At 39.4% G+C, this 21,077-nt stretch overlaps 1 pseudogene; it reads left to right on the top strand.

The window, feature by feature from the left end:
* Positions 1-3,316: 3,316 nt before the first annotated feature.
* The window catches only part of LOC149197125 (ubiquitin carboxyl-terminal hydrolase 6 pseudogene), a 51,066-nt pseudogene continuing 33,305 nt past the window's right edge, over positions 3,317-21,077 (top strand).

The following is a 21,077-nucleotide window of genomic DNA, read 5'->3' as shown; positions in this document are numbered from 1 at the left end:
TAGAAACAGACCCTTTAAGAATCGATTCCTTGGCCAGGTGTGAAATACGACCTGTGGTAACAATACTTCCCCACTTCAGCCCATACGCTCAAGATTTGTATGATACACAGCCCAGGTAGCAATGAAACTTGGTCGATTCTTACCGAGGTTATCCCTGTGCCTCTTCGTTGCCGCAGAGCTCGATGGGTCGGCCTCTTATGGGTATCGGCGGTTGCATGCACCTGCTCCAAACTATGCACCTGCTCCAAACGCAATTATCCATATTAAGACCATAGCTGAAATTAGTTTGGCGGCTCAGACTATCAAGTACCTTGCTTCAAATACTACTGCTTATAATGAGAGATTAAAGTGGAAATTTGAGGGCCCTTCTGATTCATTCAAGGCCCTTGTTGATATGGCAGCAGTACACTCTTCTTGCCGCCTTTGCATTCATCTGGCAACACAAATCCAAGAAAACGAAGAGAAATCCAAGGATATCACTAAACACCGGCCATGCAAATGCGAGAAAGGTTCAGAGACATTATACCGTCTATATGTAAGAGAGCAGAGAGCAGGCTTTTCAGATGCGCAGAGAAAACGGATAGAGAGCAGAGAGCAGGTTTGTCAGATGCGCAGAGAGGGGGAGCTCAGACAAACGTTTATTCAAATAATGCGCAGTCTCTGGCAGTCAGAGAGCGCAGGGCATTCAATAAAAATCAGAAACGTATTGCAGTCAGGGAATCGCTCAGGATGAGGCAGCGCTCAGCAGGAGTTACACTATTTTGGGACCTGTGCTCAAGTCAGAATGACAAAGGCCAGTGCTCAGACCAGTTGCACAAAACTACGCAGGCCACACATCATGGCTCTGATACCATGTTAAACTCACATGGACAGCGAGACAGATGAAAAGATAAATCATTGAGTACTCTTTTTATTAACAATAGATGTACATTTATAGTACAATAGGTGACTCTTGGGATTCAGATCCCAAGGTCTCTTGGACTGCTTTGTCCATTCAACTTCCACGCTAACCCTTTAGGATTAGGTGTCCAACACAATCAAGGGGGAGACATGGTGAGAATGTCTGCCCAAGCTAAACTGAAGAAGGCAATACTAAATGAAGTATTGTCCATTGACACAGTTATGTGAGCATTGTACTCCAACCATGCACCAAGTAGTCGTCCATCTCAACTGATGGCAGCAACGATGTGCAAGAAGAGCACACATCTTGACGAACATACATGTTGTTGTTGATAACATGCAAACATGGACAATGAAGTACAAGGGAGCCCCGCTTCACTTTCCAAAGATGATGAGGGCTAATGCGATTGAGCTGCAGGTACATATCTAGAGTCAGATCCATAACTATGACGACCTCCTCAAGCTCATCACTAGCATACAGGCTTCCCATGCATGAGTATCCAAGAGCATGGATGTTATGGTGCACACACATGCAATCCCATCACTTGGGACTCTCACCCAGGAGAAGACCAAGAAGCAGGTCCGATAGGAGCTTGACTCGTACTTTGATGAGTTGATGCATATTGTCAGCTTCCCAAACTTACCTATCAGTACAGACATCATGAGCAAGTATGCCGCTGGTCCGGCCACATTGAAGACAATGATGTGCATGATTTCAAACGAGTTTCACAGAGGAGCTCGAGTAGTGTACCCGAATGTTATGGAGGCAAGGTTCAGGTTTCAAAAATATGTCACAGCAGAAGACATAGACACTATCAAGGACTACAAATCTTGGAATCAATATCTTACTATTGATTAGCATGAGGATGTCGAGCAGTTGGACTTCTATAGTTGTCTACGTTAGAGTGATGTCTAGTTTGGCTTCCTCAAGCCATTGTTTACATGGGTACATGTGCATTGTAATGTTGAGTCATGTCAAGTGTAATTCAAGTGTCAATATTGGAGGTAATAGTCATAGAGTAGGTGAAGAGTCATGAGGGTAGATGAATGGTCACATAAGAGAATTTCAAGAGTCACCCCAACCTTTGCTATAAATAGTCCCTCATAACTCATTGTATAGGCTTTTGGTCAGCCAAGCTTCTAATAAGACTATCTTGGAAAGAGCTTGGACATGATTGTAATGCACCTTGGCTTCTCCACTGCACAGAGCTTGTTCATCTCATTGGAGGAGCAGGCGGATGTGGCTATAACATTCCACTATTGGGGCTAGAAGATTTGCATGGATGTATTATATGATTGGAACTTACACTTCTTTATATAATAAAAGCCAACACATTTTCATGCACATGTTGTTATTGTAGTTGGACTGTTCCAGTTGCTTTAGTTATGTATGTTGTTTAACTTACGTATTTGTGTATGAACTACTTCATATGCAATTATATGAATCTTGTTGCAGATGTGTTGTTGGTTTAAACATCACTTTGGATTGCCGACTGATTTGTTTTCTAGCTTTTGATGCATCTTTGCTCATGTGTTTCCTTCCCAGCTGAGTATTGATACAGGTTGTCAAGGGGTGCACTCACCTCAACCCACCTGTGTTAGAACCTCTCATGCACCTTCCCTGACTCACTACGATGGTCACACCCTTGCTACTGATAGAGTTATCTTACTTGCCTCTGTAAGACATTGCGGTCAAGGCATCACCTTACAACCCACTGCTGGGAATCCTACACCAAATGGTCTGAGGTCTAATTAAGACTTCTTACCAGGGAGATCCCCTTAACATGTTGGCAGGTCTAGCACCATCAACATTCCTAGCACTAGAAGGAGGGCCCGATGACAAGTTATGTCCTCTCATCCAGTTTTGAACCTTTGCATATATTTCATGGGTATTGTACCCTTCTCCCCCCACGGTGTTTTTTGAATCGTGATGTCTCCATCACGGGGGAGTTTTTCAATCTCTTGTCCACTTTCATGTATGATGGTGAAAACGAAGTGGCATGGCTTTAATACTTACATGACTTTCTTGCCATGCTTCGTGAGGGAGAAGGGTGTTCTGATGAATAGGTCAGCTTGCTACTTTCACACACACTTCACAAATCTCCACGTTGTTGGTTTCTCGCCTTACCGGATGACACCATGCACTGACTTGAGCACTTATGTGCTCTCATTGAAGGCATGTTCTATCATTTTGATCCAGACATTCCTGACCAGAAACTATTACAGGAACGGAGGGCTCCACATGAATAAGTTATTGATTTTTGGCAGTGCTTCCATGACTTGCAGTTTCAAGCTCCAAGCAGCCAGATGAAATTTTCTTATCTTTGGGACCAGTTCGAGTATTGCCTTAAGATCTTCCCGTCTCAATAGAAAGTTTGAAATCAAGCCTCACTCAACATTATTCGTTGATGGGGCTATGCAATCCCATGTGGATGTGGGCACTGTCTTGACTAACTATCCACCTTCCTCTCATTCAACAAGCCCACCACTGTCGAGTGATGTTGAGGATTATGCTCGCACACCTATTCGTCTTTCACATCTTCCCAACATCACTTCACTCAATTTTCATACAGATTTGGTTGCGAGTCCTTCAAGTTCTCATATGCATTCTCTTCTACGACCTCCATCTTTGCACTGGGGTGTTCCTCTGAATGATGTTGTCTTTTGTTCATCCACTCCAGACTCTTCACTTGTTGTGAACGAGGAAAAATCCACTGGTGGGGTTGGTGTTGCACAACCAACATGTGGGGTCCCTATAATACTAGTAATTACCCCATTACTATTGTAGTTATACCCCTTATTTATATTTTTGTGCCCCTATTACCCCCATATTGTTATTTATGTGCCCCATAGAATCCCTCTATTGTTATTTTTGTGGCTTTATATTATTATTGTTAGGTCGGCTGGATTATATTGTGACTCCTTAGACTCCTATATATAGAAAGGAGGTTTTGTCATTTGTATCATCCAAGAATTGTTCATTTATGTAATGTAAAGGAGGTTTCCCCCTCGAAGAGGCTGAATTCTAAGGCGTTGATCTCTCTTTTCTATCTTTTCTTGAGCTGGTTTCATAACATTTGGTATCAGAGCTTTGGATTCTAGGGTTTCACTGCTCCAAACAGGTCATCGTGGCATTTTCGCTATAACTTTTTTTCTGTGATGTTTCAGAAGTCGCAAAAAAAACCCATTTGAGAAGAAATCGCGCTGAACCTTGGGTCCAAATTTCAGAGCTTTTCACACGATATTTGCGGAGATATGATCTGAGGAAGTTGGTATTTTTGCAGACTCCTGAATTACATTCAAAACAGGTGACCTGGGGAAAATCATCATAACTTTCTTTCTGAGCATCGGATTGAAATTTCGTAAGAAGGTACAGAAAGAGGACGGACTTTAGTTTCTTTTATATATTTTTTAGAGTCAAAGGTTGAAACAGTGACACGTGGCACTTCATACAATTTCGCTCTACTGAACTAGTCTATAATCAGGTCACTGCGGGAGATTGTGCATAACTCTTTCTTGGAGAATCCAATTTGGATCAGACTAGTGGCATTGGAAAGAGGACATAGAAGGCTACTACAGGTCATAATTGCAGAATTGGATGATTCGAAATTACAGAGATACATCAGATTCAATATCAGGCTTCTACAAAGTAAAAAAAGGTGTGTAGTTTTTTTTTAATTTTTGCATAAGCTTGGTTTGAAGGAATTCAAAGGGCATAGTAAAGCATTATTATCGGTAACTGATGCCCCGAGGAAAGAAAATGCAAACACCTAGTAAGGAACCTGAAAGCTCTAGCATGACTCATGAAGAAGAGGAAGAAATGCTACATGATATATCAAAATTACAAGAACAAGTGCAACAAATGTCACGCTCACAAAAGCTAACAGATGCTAAGATAAATGGCATGGAATCTAAGATAAAGGGAGTGGAAGCTCGGGTGAATGGCATGGATGCTAAAATTGATGGCATGGATGATAAGATAGAAGAATTGAAGATAAATATGAGTAAGTTGCTACAAGAAATGGTCACTAAGGGTGAAAGAGTACTAAAGGAAACTCATGATGAGAACAAAAGAAATGTTAATCATGATTCCATAGACTCTAATGTTGGATCGAAGACTCACCATGTTCCAAAAATCGATATGAGGAAGTTTGATGGCAAGGATCTCGCCACATGGATATTACAGATGGAGCAATTCTTCGATCTCAATAATGTGCAAAACACACAAAAGGTACGTATGGAAGCATTATATTTGGAACCAAATCAGTTTGTATGGTATCAATGGCTTTGTTATCGTAAGCAATTTATCACTTGGACAATTTTTACAGAAGAATTGATAGCACATTATGAGGATACAAAAAGCAACACTTTTTTTAGCCAATTGATAAGTCTCAAACAAAAGGGTTCAATAATGGAGCACATTGAGGAGTTCCAAAAATTGAACATAAGGGTAAAAGATATTCCAGAGGAGCATAGGATTGATGTGTTCATAGGGTCTTTAAAGGATAATATCCAACATGATGTGCGCCTTTGGGAACCTGATTCATTAGAGAAGGCATTCAGGTTAGCAAGAAAAATGGAAAGCAAAATTATGGCAACTAGGAAGCATACCATTCACAACTATAAAGACGGAAGTGTTGTTGCCCATAGTCTTCCACAACCTACAAGGTTGACACCACAACAATTGGAAGAAAAAAGAGCAAAAGGGCTTTGTTACAATTGTGATAGCAAATACACAAAGGGTCATAAGTGTGCTGAGAAGAAATTATTCTACATAGATTGTGAAGAGGAAGAAGAAAAGGAGCAAGAAAGGTCAAAAGAAGAGGATATATTCCAGGAACAAAGCCTAGATGAAGAACAAATAAATCCGACCATATCTTGTAATGCATTGGCGGGAATTACCACTCCTCAAACCATCAAGATAGAAGGACAAATCAAGAAGAAAAAGGTAATAGTGTTGATTGATTCAGGAAGCACCCACAATTTTATTCATTGTAGGGTAGCAAAAGAATTGAATTGCTTCCTATATCCAGCACCAGAGTGTCAAGTGATGATTGCAAATGGAGGAACAATAAATTGTTCTGGAAAGTGCCATAATATCAAGCTATCCATGGGAGAATATGTATTGACTAGCCCAATGCTTTCCATTCCAATGGGAGGTGCTGATGTTGTACTAGGAGTCCAATGGCTACAATCCTTGGGTACAATAGCTTTTAATTTTCAAGAACTTTTCATGAAATTTTCTGTGGAAGGAAAGGAAGTTGAATTAAGGGGTATTGCAGGGAAACCAGGAAAGATAATCAGCTCTAATGGCATGACAAAGCTTCTAAAAAAGGAGCAAAGAGGTGTAATTGCACAATTATGTTCGCTAGATGTTTCCACATTGGAATCATCTATTTCTCCAGATCTCCAAAAAGTCCTGGACAATCATTCCAAGGTATTTGAGACTCCCAAAGGTCTCCCACCTATGCGTGATCATGATCATGCTATTCATCTGATTCCAGGAAGTGTTCCTCCAAACATCAGGCCGTACAGATATCCATATGTCCAAAAAAGTGAAATTGAACGTATGGTTGCAGAAATGCTAGAGGCTGGTATAATTCAACCGAGTCAAAGTTCTTTCTCAGCTCCAGTAGTATTGGTGCACAAGAAGGATGGATCATGGCGCATGTGTCCAGATTATAGGGAGCTCAACAAGCTCACTATTAAAGATAAGTTCCCCATTCCTGTCATTGATGAATTACTGGATGAATTGCATGGATCAATTTACTTCACCAAGTTGGATCTTCGTTCAGGATATCATCAAATCAGAATGAAGATTGAAGACATTCCGAAAACGGCATTTAGAACTCATGAGGGTCATTATGAATTTTTGGTCATGCCTTTTGGCCTTACCAATGCACCTTCAACATTTCAAGGTTTGATGAATTCAATTTTCAAACCATTCCTTAGAAAATTTGTGTTAGTATTTTTTGATGATATACTAATCTACAGCAAGTCTTGGAAGGATCATGTTGAACATGTTGACAAGGTGCTACAACTATTGGAGGAGAAACAATTATATGCAAAAAGATCCAAATGTTTCTTTGGAGTCCAGGAGGTGGAATATTTGGGTCATATTGTATCTCATGAAGGAGTTAAGGTAGACCCTAGCAAAATTAAAGCCATTAAGGAATGGAAAATCCCCACATCCATAAAGCATCTGCGAGGATTTCTTGGGTTGACAGGGTATTATCGCAAGTTTGTTAAGAATTATGGGAGAATAGCAGCACCTCTAACAACATTATTGAAGAAAGATTCATTTTCATGGACTCCGGAAGCAACAAAGGCCTTTGAACATCTTAAAGAGGCAATGTGCCAAGCACCGGTCTTAGCTACACCGGACTTCACAAAAACCTTTATTGTGGAATGTGATGCTTCAGGAAATGGAATTGGTGCTGTTCTAATGCAAGATGAAAGACCCATTGCTTTTGAAAGTCGTCCAATCAAGGGAAAGTTTTTAAGCAAAGCTATTTATGAGAAGGAAATGTTGGCAATACTCCATGCACTTAAGAAATGGCGACCCTACCTAATGGGAAGACACTTCAAGGTAAAAACGGATCATGATAGCCTTAAATACTTTTTAGAACAAAGATTATCCTCTGAAGAGCAACAAAAGTGGGTCACAAAGATGTTGGGTTATGACTTTGAAATCATCTACAAAAAAGGGAAGCAAAATGTGGTGGCAGATGCACTCTCAAGAAAGGATGAGGATGTGGAAGCATTGTTGTGTGCCATTTCTATTATCCAACCAGATTGGATAAACGAAGCAAAGGAGGAATGGAAGAATGACGAAGAAGTGTGGGCACTTATTCGAAAGCTACAACAAGATTCCAGTACTTCTGATACATTTAGCTGGAAAAATGATTCGTTATGGTACAAAGATCGCTTATACCTCTGTAAGAATTCCCAGCTAAAACAAAAGATTCTTATGGAATTGCACACTTCTCCCTTAGGAGGGCACTCAGGATTTTTAAAAACTTACCACAGGGTTAAGAAGGAATTTTTTTGGGATGGCCTTAAATCAGATATTCAAAAGTTTGTGGCGAAATGTTTGGTTTGCCAACAAAATAAAGTTGAAACAATTAAGACACCGGGTCTATTACAACCTTTATCCATTCCAAGCCAACGTTGGGAGGAGGTTTCAATGGATTTTATCACAGGTTTACCCAAGTCTGAGGGAAAGAGTGTCATCATGGTGGTAGTTGACAGACTTACCAAGTATGCACACTTTTGTGCATTATCACATCCATTTAAAGCCAGTACAGTTTCTACTGCATTTATGGAAACATTTCAAAAGCTACATGGAAACCCAAAGATTATTGTAAGTGACAGAGATCCCATTTTCACTGGAAATTTTTGGACAGAATTATTTTCTTGTCTTGGTACTCAGTTAGCTCATAGCTCATCTTATCATCCTCAATCTGATGGGCAAACTGAGATAGTAAACAAATGTTTGGAAGGATATCTTCGTTGCTTTGTATCTGATAAACAGACACAATGGGTCAAATGGTTGCCTCTGGCTGAATGGTGGTATAACACTTCCTTCCATACAACAACAAAAATGACCCCATTTATGGCACTTTATGGGTATCAACCACCATCAATCACATCATATTTAAGAGAAAATTCTAAGGTTCAAGCAGTGGAACATCACATCGAACATCAACAACAAGTCCTCCAACTCTTAAAGGATAACCTCGTGTTGGCACAAAATAGAATGAAACAACAGGCAGATCAACATCGCAGTGAAAGAAGTTTTGATGTAGGTGATTGGGTATTCCTACGGCTACAACCATATAAGAAAATGTCCCTAAAGCAAGCTAAGAAGGATAATAAATTATCACCAAAGTATTATGGTCCGTACAAGGTGTTGGAAAAGATTGGTACTATGGCATACAAATTGGAGCTTCCTGCAGCTTCTCGATTGCACCCAGTTTTCCATGTTTCATGTTTAAAGAAGGTTATAGGCGACAAGCTCCCAGTTCAAACAATATTGCCAGAACTTGACGAGGAAGGAAAAATTATATTGGAACCGGAAGCAGTCACAGAAACAAGAACTCGACAGCTACGAAATCGATCAATTTCAGAGTATCTTATCAAGTGGAAGAACTTATCCGCTGAAGATTCCACATGGGAGGATGAGAATTTTATGCAGAAGTATCCAGAACTGCTCAAGCGTTGAGGACAACACTTTTTTGAAGGAGAGGGGCATGTGGGGTCCCTATAATACTAGTGATTACCCCATTACTATTGTAGTTATACCCCTTATTTATATTGTTGTGCCCCTATTACCCCCATATTGTTATTTCTGTGCCCCATAGAATCCCTCTATTGTTATTTTTGTGGCTTTATATTATTATTGTTAGGTTGGCTGGATTATATTGTGACTCCTTAGACTCCTATATATAGAAAGGAGGTTTTGTCATTTGTATCATCCAAGAATTGTTCATTTATGTAATGTAAAGGAGGTTGCCCCCTCGAAGAGGCTGAATTCTAAGGCGTTGATCTCTCTTTTCTATCTTTTCTTGAGCTGGTTTCATAACACAACATGCGTTCTCATCCATGAAGAGTATGAGTGGGACTTTGAGAATCAAATGTTAGCGAAGGATGACTCCCTTCCATCTGAGCCCCCTCTGTTCTTCCCTGACCTCCTTGGTGAACCTTCCATCCATGATTTTGCATGTGTGTCTTCATCCACAAATGCACCCATTATTGATCACTCACAGGACTCACCGAATGTTGGTCCATCATTCGACAATAGAGAGGATAAGCTATTCTTTGAAAATCCACTTGATATTTCATCTGTCTTTTCTGGAAACATAGAGGATCAGTTTGTTCACTTTTCATCTACCCCTCTATTTGATTCATCTGACCATGAGGATGCCGATGAAAGAATTGATTTTTTGATCATGGCGGTCATGATCCATTTACTTCCATTTTTTATCACAATCATGACTCTATCACAGTTGATCTTTTGAAGCCACCAGTTTATGATGATCTACCTAATGATGAAGTTGAAACACCTAAGACCGTCAAGGCACTTCAGCCTGAGCTGATGGGTATGTCAGGCCCTTGCTCTCTTGGGGTTAGTCTCACTTCCGATCATGAAACTTTTCAATCACCCAAGGCTCCTCATCACTCGCCTGCATGCATTGAAGATCCATCTCACACACATGTCACACTTCCTCCACTTGGACTGCACGATCCCATTTCTCATGCATTCGAGGAGTCTTATGTTGCAAGCACTCATTCACGAAACAAATTATATTGTTTCTTTTGTTTGCTTGAATGTCACAGTCAAGAGTGTGCTTATGCTTCAAAGTTGCATGCAGTGCCACACAACACCATGGTAAGTCCATGGACTACTCATTATACACTTGTACTCACTTATCTCCCATGGGCACTTTGACACACAAAGTGTGGTTGTCTTAATTGTTATATCTTTCTTGATTGTTGGTTCGCACAACTGGGTTTCTCGGAGACCAAGCCTTCACCAACATGGGTCAACCAGTTCGCCGGTGGCTGCATTGGAAATATCACTTCATGTGATCAGGCCCATGCACCGTTAGTCTAGGAGTAGGAGTAGTGTTTTCTTTCAATTGTTTGCTTCCATGCTTGTTTTCTTACATGCTTTGTTTGTTTGTTTGTTTGATTGCTTGGTTTATTACTTTCTTTGATTTCACTGTTGCTTCTGCTTTTTCTTTCCTTTGTTGTTTGTTAGTTCGCTTGTGTCGTGTAGTTCATTTGTTTCGTTCATAGGTTAGTTTTGCATGAAACCATGTATGAGTCTTTAAATGAGCTGGGTAAAGTACAAGAGGGCTTGTACAACTATCACTACTTGGTTATTTATCATATTGCCTCTGTATGAAGAACTTGTTACTTTTGTTATTGTTGAGCACTGGAGAAGGTATGTTATTTTCATTTACTTTGTCATCTTTTCTTCAAAACTCATAACCTCTTTACATCATGAGCTAGGTATATGATAAGAGATTATGATAAAATCTAGAAGATTTATATGTAACATGAAATAACTAATAATTACCCTTTTTCTATGCAGAAAGAGGAGAAAACGAAAGATTTCCATCCCAAAGGAAAAGACAAGACAAAGTTAACTGTTGTCCCTTTGACAGGGAACCGCATTCAAACAAGGCGATCCAAATTGGAGCGTAACAGCTAGGAAAAGGAAAAGGAGATACCCAATCGACGCAAGAGAACAAGAGAATAACTGAGAACTAACAGTTTGGCGAATCCTTCAGGATCCTTTGATCCTGAGGGATCACTACCTTAACGATTTTCTGTATCGTTGATATCTCCACTCGGCTGTTATAAGAAGGGGTAGCACTGTTAGCCCGGGGAGGCGAACTATTGTTATTTTTATGAAATTCTTCTTGGTACTTGAAACTTTGATCATCGACTCTCTTTGAAGAGTGATTCACTGTAACTTTGTTTTGATGTTTTAATATATAAATCTTGTTGTCGTTCTATCTTTGATTCTGGAGTAACCTTAAGCAGTGTGTCCCTGGAGGCTAAGGGCCCGGCCCTGGTGGATCACTTGCTCTTGTACCATTATTTCCGATTCATGTGTGGTTTGATCTCTTCCATTTGGTCTGTTCAGTGATTTTACGTACCTTGCTATTTTACATATCGACTCTGTTATATACTTGACTAAATAATATTATTCCCTACAACAGGAATGCTATGTTATTCATTCTAACTTTATATCACATTGTTGTTCCTTTTGACAATTGATATAACATTGTTGTTCCTTACAGATTGCCATTGTTGTTTGATTACAGATTAACAGTGATGTATATTCCTAAATTGGTACTACTGTATGGTTTATTCTTAAAATGTGATTGTTGTTCATTCGGGATTGTTGTTCCGTTGTGATCACAATTGCTGTTACTTTATAGTTGTGATTCATACTTGTTGTATCGAAGCTCAGATTATTGTTCCTTTCAATATTAAGAGTGTCGTGTGTTTAATCTGGTTTGCTATATATTCATATTTGATCTAAGTTGTTGTTCTATATTTTATTTCTGTTAGTTTGTTTTTCCATTTCTGTTTGCTATTCAATTCATCTCTAAAGTAAAGACTGTTACTTAATTCATGTAGGATATAATTAATGTTGCATTCATTTCTGTAGGTTAAGGTTTTGTTGTTCAATCCTGTTTATAAAATTAGTTGCTGTTCCATTTCCTGTCATTTGAGTTATCATCGCTTTGTTGTGCAAAATGATTTGAGACTGTAGTGAACATCGACATATGTCATCTTGTTCCCAGATTGATGATCTTTTCCTTGAGTGTTTTTTAATTGCATCAGTTTACAGAGGGAAGAGTTACCATTAATGTACCTTGACTAATAAATCGTTGTAACTTTCTGAACGCATGATTTGAGTCTTAGGTTTCTTTTTGTAAGTAGATTTTATTCCAAGCATCCGTTTACTTTTGTATTTAGAGCACTATACTACTAGCACTACTCTGACAAATGACCGCCTCAAAATGAGTACACTCTTTGAGATAAAAAATTGTTCCTGGATTGACAATTAATGTAGGGTAAATATAGGTGAAAAAAACCCTTTTTACTACTTGACATTTTGGCGCCGTTACCGGGGAAGAGTGTAGCCATTTGTTTCCTTTCCAGAGTAGTGTAAGAACCTGTTAGGAGAGAATTGGATTTTAAAAATGGAAGGCAAGAACCTGCGTACGGAGCATGTAATAGCCCTGCTCCCCTGCCCACTTTCCTACAGATTCGTTGTTGTTTTTTTGGGTAGAAATTAGCATTTGATTTGTGTGCATGACTAAGCAGAAAAAGCTTGAAAGGAATCCTAAACCACTACTCAAGTCTGATAAAGGCAAGGGACTGGTGAACCTTGGCCGATCAACCTTTATAGACAAAATCCTTAAGAAAGCAGAATCTCAGCCTTCAGTAAGACGTAGAAAATTTGCTTCTAGACAACCTACTAGTTCCCTTCAGGCCACATGATCACCATCTGTAGCCTTTTCTGAGGTGCATAGTCAAACCAAAGAGAAAGATTTTCAAGAAATTGAGAATTCTAGCCCAAAATCATTGCAAGAAGGGAACCCTAGCAACCTCTGTGAAAGGAGAGGAGAAACCAGGGAAACTGAAGAACCAAGATCTCCTCTTGGGATAATTCTGCCATTAAGCAGCCCAGATAAGGGAAGTGTTGTAAAAATCATCCATAATGAAGTTGAAGAACCTCAAGAGCCAAAATACCCCCAGACATTAGGAACACTCATCATCCCAGATAAAGGAAGTGCTGTTAAGGCCATTCCTGTTGAAGCCATTCCCCCTTGCAAACCTAGGAATACCCTCCTAGACATCCCAGAAGATTATTGGCACATATTTGACCAAATGGCTCAAAACCAACCAAACACCTAAAATTCTACACTGTAATATCCCATTGTGGACACTGCAGCTAATGCACCTATGAAAGCAATTCCTCTCCAGCATATCCCTACATTTCATGGCCTTACATCAGAAGATCTGAATGCATTCTTGTTTGAATTTGATGTGCTATGTAGAGGATATGACTATACCACCGATCCCTAGAAACTGAAATTATTTCCCTCTACATTAAAAGGGGTTGCTTTAAGATGGTTTATGGGGTTGGGTGGTGGTGTTATAAATAACTGGGATCAAATGAAAGAGGCTTTTATAAAAAAATATCAAGACTATTGCAAGTCTAGAGAGTTAAAAGATGAAATATTTCAGATGGTAGCTAGACTGAATGAAACATTAGAAGAGTATGTTGAACATTTTCAGTATAATCTTCAAAGATCTCCTTATGCATCATTACCCTTACCTGATAATGTATTAAAAAAAACATTAATTAGAGGAATGAAGGAACAATGGATTGAAACGCTAAATATTATGGGAAAAGGAGATATTTATCAGGAAAATTTTGTTGACATTATTGATTTATGTATCAGGAGTTCAAGAGGCAGTACAAGACTAAAACCAACAGAACATGATAGGTTTGCAAGAGACAACAAGATCTTTGCAGAAGGAGTAACTAGCGCAGAAATTGGATATTTATTAGAAAATTTCAAAACTAACATATTAGGGACTCTGACAATGCAACTTGATATTATGCAGGCGAAGCAAAGCCAGAACCATTGTACCTACTTAATCAATGCCGTCAATGGCAGCCACGACAATCAGGTATGTTCCCCGATCCAGCTTCTTCTTTTCAGTATCCACAATATCATGATTATTAATATAATACCATGTGGCAAAATCAACCTCCATTCTCAAATTGGTCATAGCAACCATTTCCTTCATCATCACCATGGCCGAATCAAGCAAGTCAACCCAATTGGCCAGATTTTCCCTATGCCCCACCACATTGGCAGAACAATGTGTATCCAACACAATGGTCCCCTCCTACTTCATAGAGTCAAGCCTAGCAGAAAAACTAGCAAAGATCGATGAATCAGCCAGTAGGAACCATTCTACTCCCTCAACCTACACTACCAGCATTAGAACAAAACCACCAGTCTAACTTAAGACCGCAACTCCCAACCCAACCCAACCCTAATCCGAATAATAGACCGGTCCAATCCATTCAAATAATTGAAACACCAGAGATAGAAACTGATCTAAGGGAGTGTAATGACCTTCAATTAAGATCTGGGCGCATTATAGAAATAGAGGGAGATAAAACCGCTCAAGTTGAAAATCAGTTACCTATAGAACAACCACTACAAGAAGAGGATGTGATCAGACAACAAACTCATGATCAAGTAATCACATCTTCTCCTCCATTCCCAGAATGATTAATTATACCTCGACCTATACAACATCCTGATTTTGACATTCTGGGAGAACTTAAAAATCTGTACATAAAAATCCCACTCCTCCAAGCCATCCAAGACATCCCAATATATGCAAAGACCATCAAAGAGCTATGTATAAAAAAACCAAGGAGGAGAATAACAAATAACCCAACAGTCCAAGTAGTTGGCACCTTATCCGACCTATTATCAGGAAAAGAAACACCTGTTAAATATGAAGACCCAGGAAATCCAATAGTAACAGTACAAATCAATGGGCAAACTTTTGCAAATGCCTTAGTTGATTTAGGGGCTGCAATTAATATCCTAACAACCACCACTTGTCAAAAACTGGGCATTACATCAGTAGAACCAACTTCCACTTTATTAGAACTGGCTGACCGATCTGTGGTTAGGCCAGAAGGCACACTACATGATGTCATGGTATCCGTTGATTCCTGGGAGTATCCTGCCGACTTTCTAATAATAAACCCCAAAAACTGACTTGATGGACATCCATTGATTTTAGGTAGACCTTGGCTTGCAACTGTTGATGCTTATATTGGCTGCTGACAAGGCAGTATGACCATAACTAGAGGGGCTAATATCAAGAATCTAGCATTATATCCTCTAGCTCGGCCAAGTGTCATAATAATAAAAACTAACAAACATCCTGTATTATACCTCACCGAAAATATTATATCCCCATTAACCATAGAAGATGCCCTCGATTTCAAAGATCAAACAGAGGATGATGTCATTAACAACTTTCTTAGCCAGACTAAATCTAGATCCCACATACAATGTCATATGATAGAAGCAACATTTGATAATGAATTAGAAGAAGATCCTCTCAAAGACACTCACGATCAAACAATACCTACTACCTCTATATCAAATAGCAAAACTGTAGAAATTGAGCCAGGAAAAACTTTAAACATTAATGGCAACCTAACTCCGAAACAAGAAGAGAAGCTAATCCAACTACTGAGAAAATACAAAGAAGCATTTGCATGGGATTATCCTAACATGAAAGGAATCAATCCCCAATTATGTACGCACCACATTTACACAGAAAAGAATGCAAGACCTATTCACAAACCACAAAGGAGACTTAACCCTCATCTAAAAGACATTGTAAAAGCTGAACTTCAAAAACTTTTAGATGTGAACTTTATTTACCCTATCTCCGATAGCAAATGGGTCTCTCCACTTGTAGTGGTGCCAAAGAAGAATGGAAAATGGAGGATTTGTGTAGATTATAGAGAGCTAAATAAAGAAACACAGAAAGACCACTTTCCCCTTCCATTCATTGACCAGGTATTAGATACTTTAGCAGGAAAAAAATTCTTTTCTTTCTTGGATGGCTTCAGTGGATACAATCAGATTCAGATTGCCCCTGAAGGCCAAGACAAAACTACTTTTACCTGTCCTTAGGGAAAATTTGCCTACAGAGTTTTACCTTTTGGCCTATGCAATGCCCCTACCACATTTCAAAGGGCTATCCTCATCATCTTTTTAGATTTAATAAATGAAGGGCTCGAAGTATACATGGATGATTTTACACCATACAGAGATGATTTCGACCTAGCATTGGACACACTAGAAAAAGTGCTGCAGCAATGCATTGCCACTAGGCTCTGTTTGGGCCATGAAAAATGCTATATGATGATGACTAAAGGACTTATTCTAGGCCATTATATCTCATCAGTTGGAATACAGGTAGATCCGACCAAAATTCAAATAATTCTGTTAATACCTACTCCTACCACTCAGACAGAGGTACGCAGCTTTCTTGGATTTTCTGGTTATTATAGAAGATTTAAATAACATTTTTCTCATATTGCTACACCTTTATGTGCACTGACAAGGAATGTTGACTTTGTTTGGACAAAAAAATGTGATCATGCTTTTGAGGATCTGAAAAAGCTTGTGTCAATAGCCCCAGTACTCAGAGGACCAAATTGGGACCTGCCATTTCAAATTTCATCAGATGCTTTAGACACAACTATTGGAGTAGTCCTTGGGCAGGAAGAAGATAAAAAACCATATGCGATTTATTATATTAGCAAGAACTTGTCTCCTGCTGAATTGAACTATACTGTGACTGAAAAGGAATTTTTAGTTGTAATACATGCTATCAATAAATTTAGGCATTATATCACTGGATATCCTTTTATCTTATATATAGATCACTCTGCCATAAAATATTTAGAGAATAAACCAATCACAAATGGTAGAGTAACCAGATGGCTGATTTTATTGCAGGAATTTGATATCACAATAAAGGGTTGACCTAGAAAAGTAAATCCTGTAGCTGATTTTCTCTCACGAATGCCAAAAGTAGTGGACACAACAGTGGTCAAAGATCAATTTCCAGACGAACATTTATTCATTGTTACGGTTAAAACACCCTGGTATGTTGATGTTGCTAATTATTTAGCAGTAGGCAAATTACCAAAACATCTGACCCCCGATGAACGAAAATAGATTGTCCAGCATAGTACTCGATTTTCTTGGATTGGGGGCTACCTGTTTCATACAGGGGGAGATATGCACATTAGGAGATGTGTCCGTGAAGATGAAATTTTTGACATCTTGAAAGCTTGTCACGATGGACCATGTGGCAGAAATTTCACAGATCGGAGAACTGGTCACAAGGTACTGCAAACATGGTATTATTGGCCCACGATCTTTAAAGATGCAAAGAAGTTCATTCAAGCTTGTGACAGCTACCAAAGAGCAAGATGCCCTGGACAGTCTGACGAAATGCCCTTGAACTCACAGCTAGTTATTGAACCATTCGAATGATGGGCACTTGATTTTGTTGGTCCAATTAACCCATCATCAAATCAGAAAACATATGTTTTGGTAGCAACAAAATATGTCACCAAATGGGTTGAAGCAGAGGCATTGTCGAGAGTTATATAGGATTCCGTCATACAGTTCCTGTTCCACATATTTGTGTGATATGGCCTCCCAAGAGATATAATTACAGATGGAGGACCATAGTTTGCTGGTAATAAAATTGCTGCAACACTAAAAAACTATCATATTCAGCATAAAATTACTACTCCATACCACCCATAGGCGAATGGTCAGGTAGAAAGCACGAATAAAATAATAGAAGCAATACTGACAAAAACCATTGCATCACATAGACGCAATTGGGCTACAAGATTGCCGGAAGCCTTGTGGGCATACAGAACAACATGGAGAAGTAGTACCGGTTATTCACCATACCAACTAGTATTTGGAAAGGAACCCATCTTTGCAATAGAATTCGAAATATAGACACTGCGAACAGCACAAGAAGTCGGTCTAGATTTAAACGAGGCCCAAATTAATAGATTACAGTAGATCAATGAGCTAGATGAAATATAGCTCTCTGCCCTTCAACATACTACGTTAATCCAACAACAGCGAGCCAAATGGCACGACACCCTAATTAAAAAGAAAGTCTTCCATGAAGGAGATTGGGCGCTCCTATACGATTCCAGGGTTTAGGATTTTCTGGGGAAACTTCAAACTCGCTGGCTGGGACCATATGAAATCCAGAAGGTACATGATAACGACACCATTACTCTAACCACCATTGATGGATCCGGACATACCTTTGTTGGAAATAATACTGAGAGGGGGGGGGGGGGTGAATCAGTATTATCAAGTCAAATATTTCCTTTTTCAATTCCAGATGATATACGCTACTTCAGTTAATAAAAACCGCGTATATACGCAACTACAGATAAAGAAACCCGCGTATACAAAGCAGACTTATAATTTGATTTATCTTTCAGATGTCAGTTATTAATCTGTGAATCAGAAGCAAATAAACAGTACCAGAAATAGTGAAACAGAGCAGAAGACAGTCACACACAAGAACACAAGATATAAGGAGGAAACCCAATGTGGGTGAAAACCCCCTGCTGCAATTCGTCTCTATCTTCTTTTTAATTAGAAACTTCTCTTTACAATGTTTTGTACTGGTGCAGTCTTTACCAGTACGCAGGCTGCAACCTGCAGAGAGCTACAACTCTCTCTCGTTCTCCAGCTTTCCTGGAAGGGAGCTCCAACCCCCTTAGTTCTTGTACTAGCTTGAGATACTAGTACGCAGGCTCCTACCTGCAAAAGGCTGCAACCTTCTCTTTGCTTTCAGGGACCTTATTTCATTAATTTTCAGACTGCATCCACAAGTAACATCAATAAAACATCAAGAATTTCTGCATAACCCAAACTCCTTTTCACCAATCAAAAGCTGAAACAAATAAACACTTCTCTGACCACTGTACCCAGAACACAGTAACTGTAATCAAACACCAATTCTGAACCCAGAACACTGCAGTAATAAAACAGAAGCAGCTAGAACATAAATCAAGATATATACACTATTTCACTGTTCAGAAACCTGCGAGTATACGCTTCTGTACCACAACCAACCTACGTATACGCTTCTTTCATTCACAGAAAAAGCGTGCATACGCACCTTCAATTCACTGAACCTACGTACAGATCTATAAAGGATAATTTATTCTTTTAAGCATTCAGACATTAGTTAACCCAGATTTATAGATCAAGAGTGCGCCACATATACCAGATCAAAATCATACAGAGATACCAATATTCAAGCCTTGAGATTATGATCCATCAATAGTCCTTATCCTTCTTGCGCTCAGGTTCCTCCTTCATTCAGATCTAGATCTGCACCATAACCCAATCACCAGTATTCCAGATCTATCACAATCTTAGATATTCAATAATTCAGATGATTCCTTGCCACATGATCTCCTTCCTCTTTTATAGTTTTAGGCCTTCCACAATACCACGGTCCAAAACCATAATAAACCAATACCAAGGACCCAATACCAAGGGTCAACGCTTCTGACGAGATACCATGGTCCAAAACCATAGGTTCAAATACCAAGGACTAACTACCACAGACCAAAAATAAGTTCTCCAACATATACGCGCTTTTAATTGCATGAAAGTGCGTGCATACGTATACATGCCTTTGACACGTCTAACCCGTGTGTATACGCGCCTTCGGCTAGATGAACCTGCGTATATGTCTTTTCCTTCATTCTGAAAGCCTGAACTGAGATCTGTTACCAAAGAGAGTTGCCATCAAGGACAACACCTGTACCATAGCGCCACACCTGTACCAAAATGCCAACAATCTGCCCCTTTGGACTTGATGGCAACCCTAAGATCCTCAAGGTCATTCTCCCCCTTTGTCATCAAGGGCAAAGGGCTGTGCTCCCCCTGAGTACATGCTGATATCTCTGCTCTGCTATGCTGAACATGCTCCCCCTGACTGTAGGCAAGATCTGCAAAAAGGTGTTCTTCAAGAAGAACCATGACTTATACATCATAAAAGACCTTCCTATCACCAAAAGACTCAATACATACAACCATCACCCAACCAAGTGGGGATACATCAGAAATTTACATATGACAACCAATTGCATCAATCATCCCAGGCATAGTGGGGAAACCAAAATAGGCCGTTACATGACCTTGATAAAAAAATGATATACATGACATAGAGACGAAATAACAAGACTACAAATCATCAATAACTACTATCAGTAGCATCTGTCAATCACTGTATATATCATCAATCATGTTCTCCTTCTGATATTCTTTCTGCAGCTGATCCACCTGAACCAAAAACAGCTTGAGTACTAGAACCAAGAGCTTCTAAGGTAATTCCAACAATGCATTATTAGAAGATTATCTGCTCCCCATGAACCTGTGCCAGATGGTCTCTGTCAGACCCATATCAAACTCTCTTCAACCAGAGTCTGTCCTTGCTGATTTTCTTCAGAACTCCATATACGCGACTGCACCTACATAAATCGGCGTATGTACGCGGATTCCCCTTATCCAACACGCGTACACCAACTTTTCTTTGAAAACAGACAAGCTTCAACAGCAGGATGAAGCATCAACTACTCCCAGCTTCTGTCTGAGATACTCAAAAGTTTCCCTGGGCAGTGGTTTGGTGAGTATATCAACAATTTGTTCCTTAGAAGGAACATACTCCAATTTGACTTTTTGCTCAAGCACTTGTTCTTGAAGAAAGTGATATTTGATAGGTATGTGCTTGGTCTTTGAATGCATAACAGGATTCTTTGAAATGCTTATTGCACTTGTATTATCACATAAGATAGAGATAGGTGGAGTACAAGTGATTTGAAAATCCTGCAAGGTTTGCATCATCCAAAGAAGTTGAGTGCAACAAGATGCTGCAGCCACATATTCCGCTTCAGCTGTGGATAAAGAAATCGAACTCTATTTCTTTCTTAACCAAGATACTAATCTGGAACCCATAAAGAATGC

This window comes from Pinus tabuliformis, chromosome 2_2 (assembly GCF_031772625.1).
Source record: "Pinus tabuliformis cultivar Carrire ecotype Pingquan chromosome 2_2, CPIR1, whole genome shotgun sequence".
Lineage (NCBI taxonomy): Eukaryota > Viridiplantae > Streptophyta > Pinopsida > Pinales > Pinaceae > Pinus > Pinus tabuliformis.
Note: the sequence above shows the minus strand (reverse complement) of the source record. Positions and strands in the feature narration are given on the sequence as shown.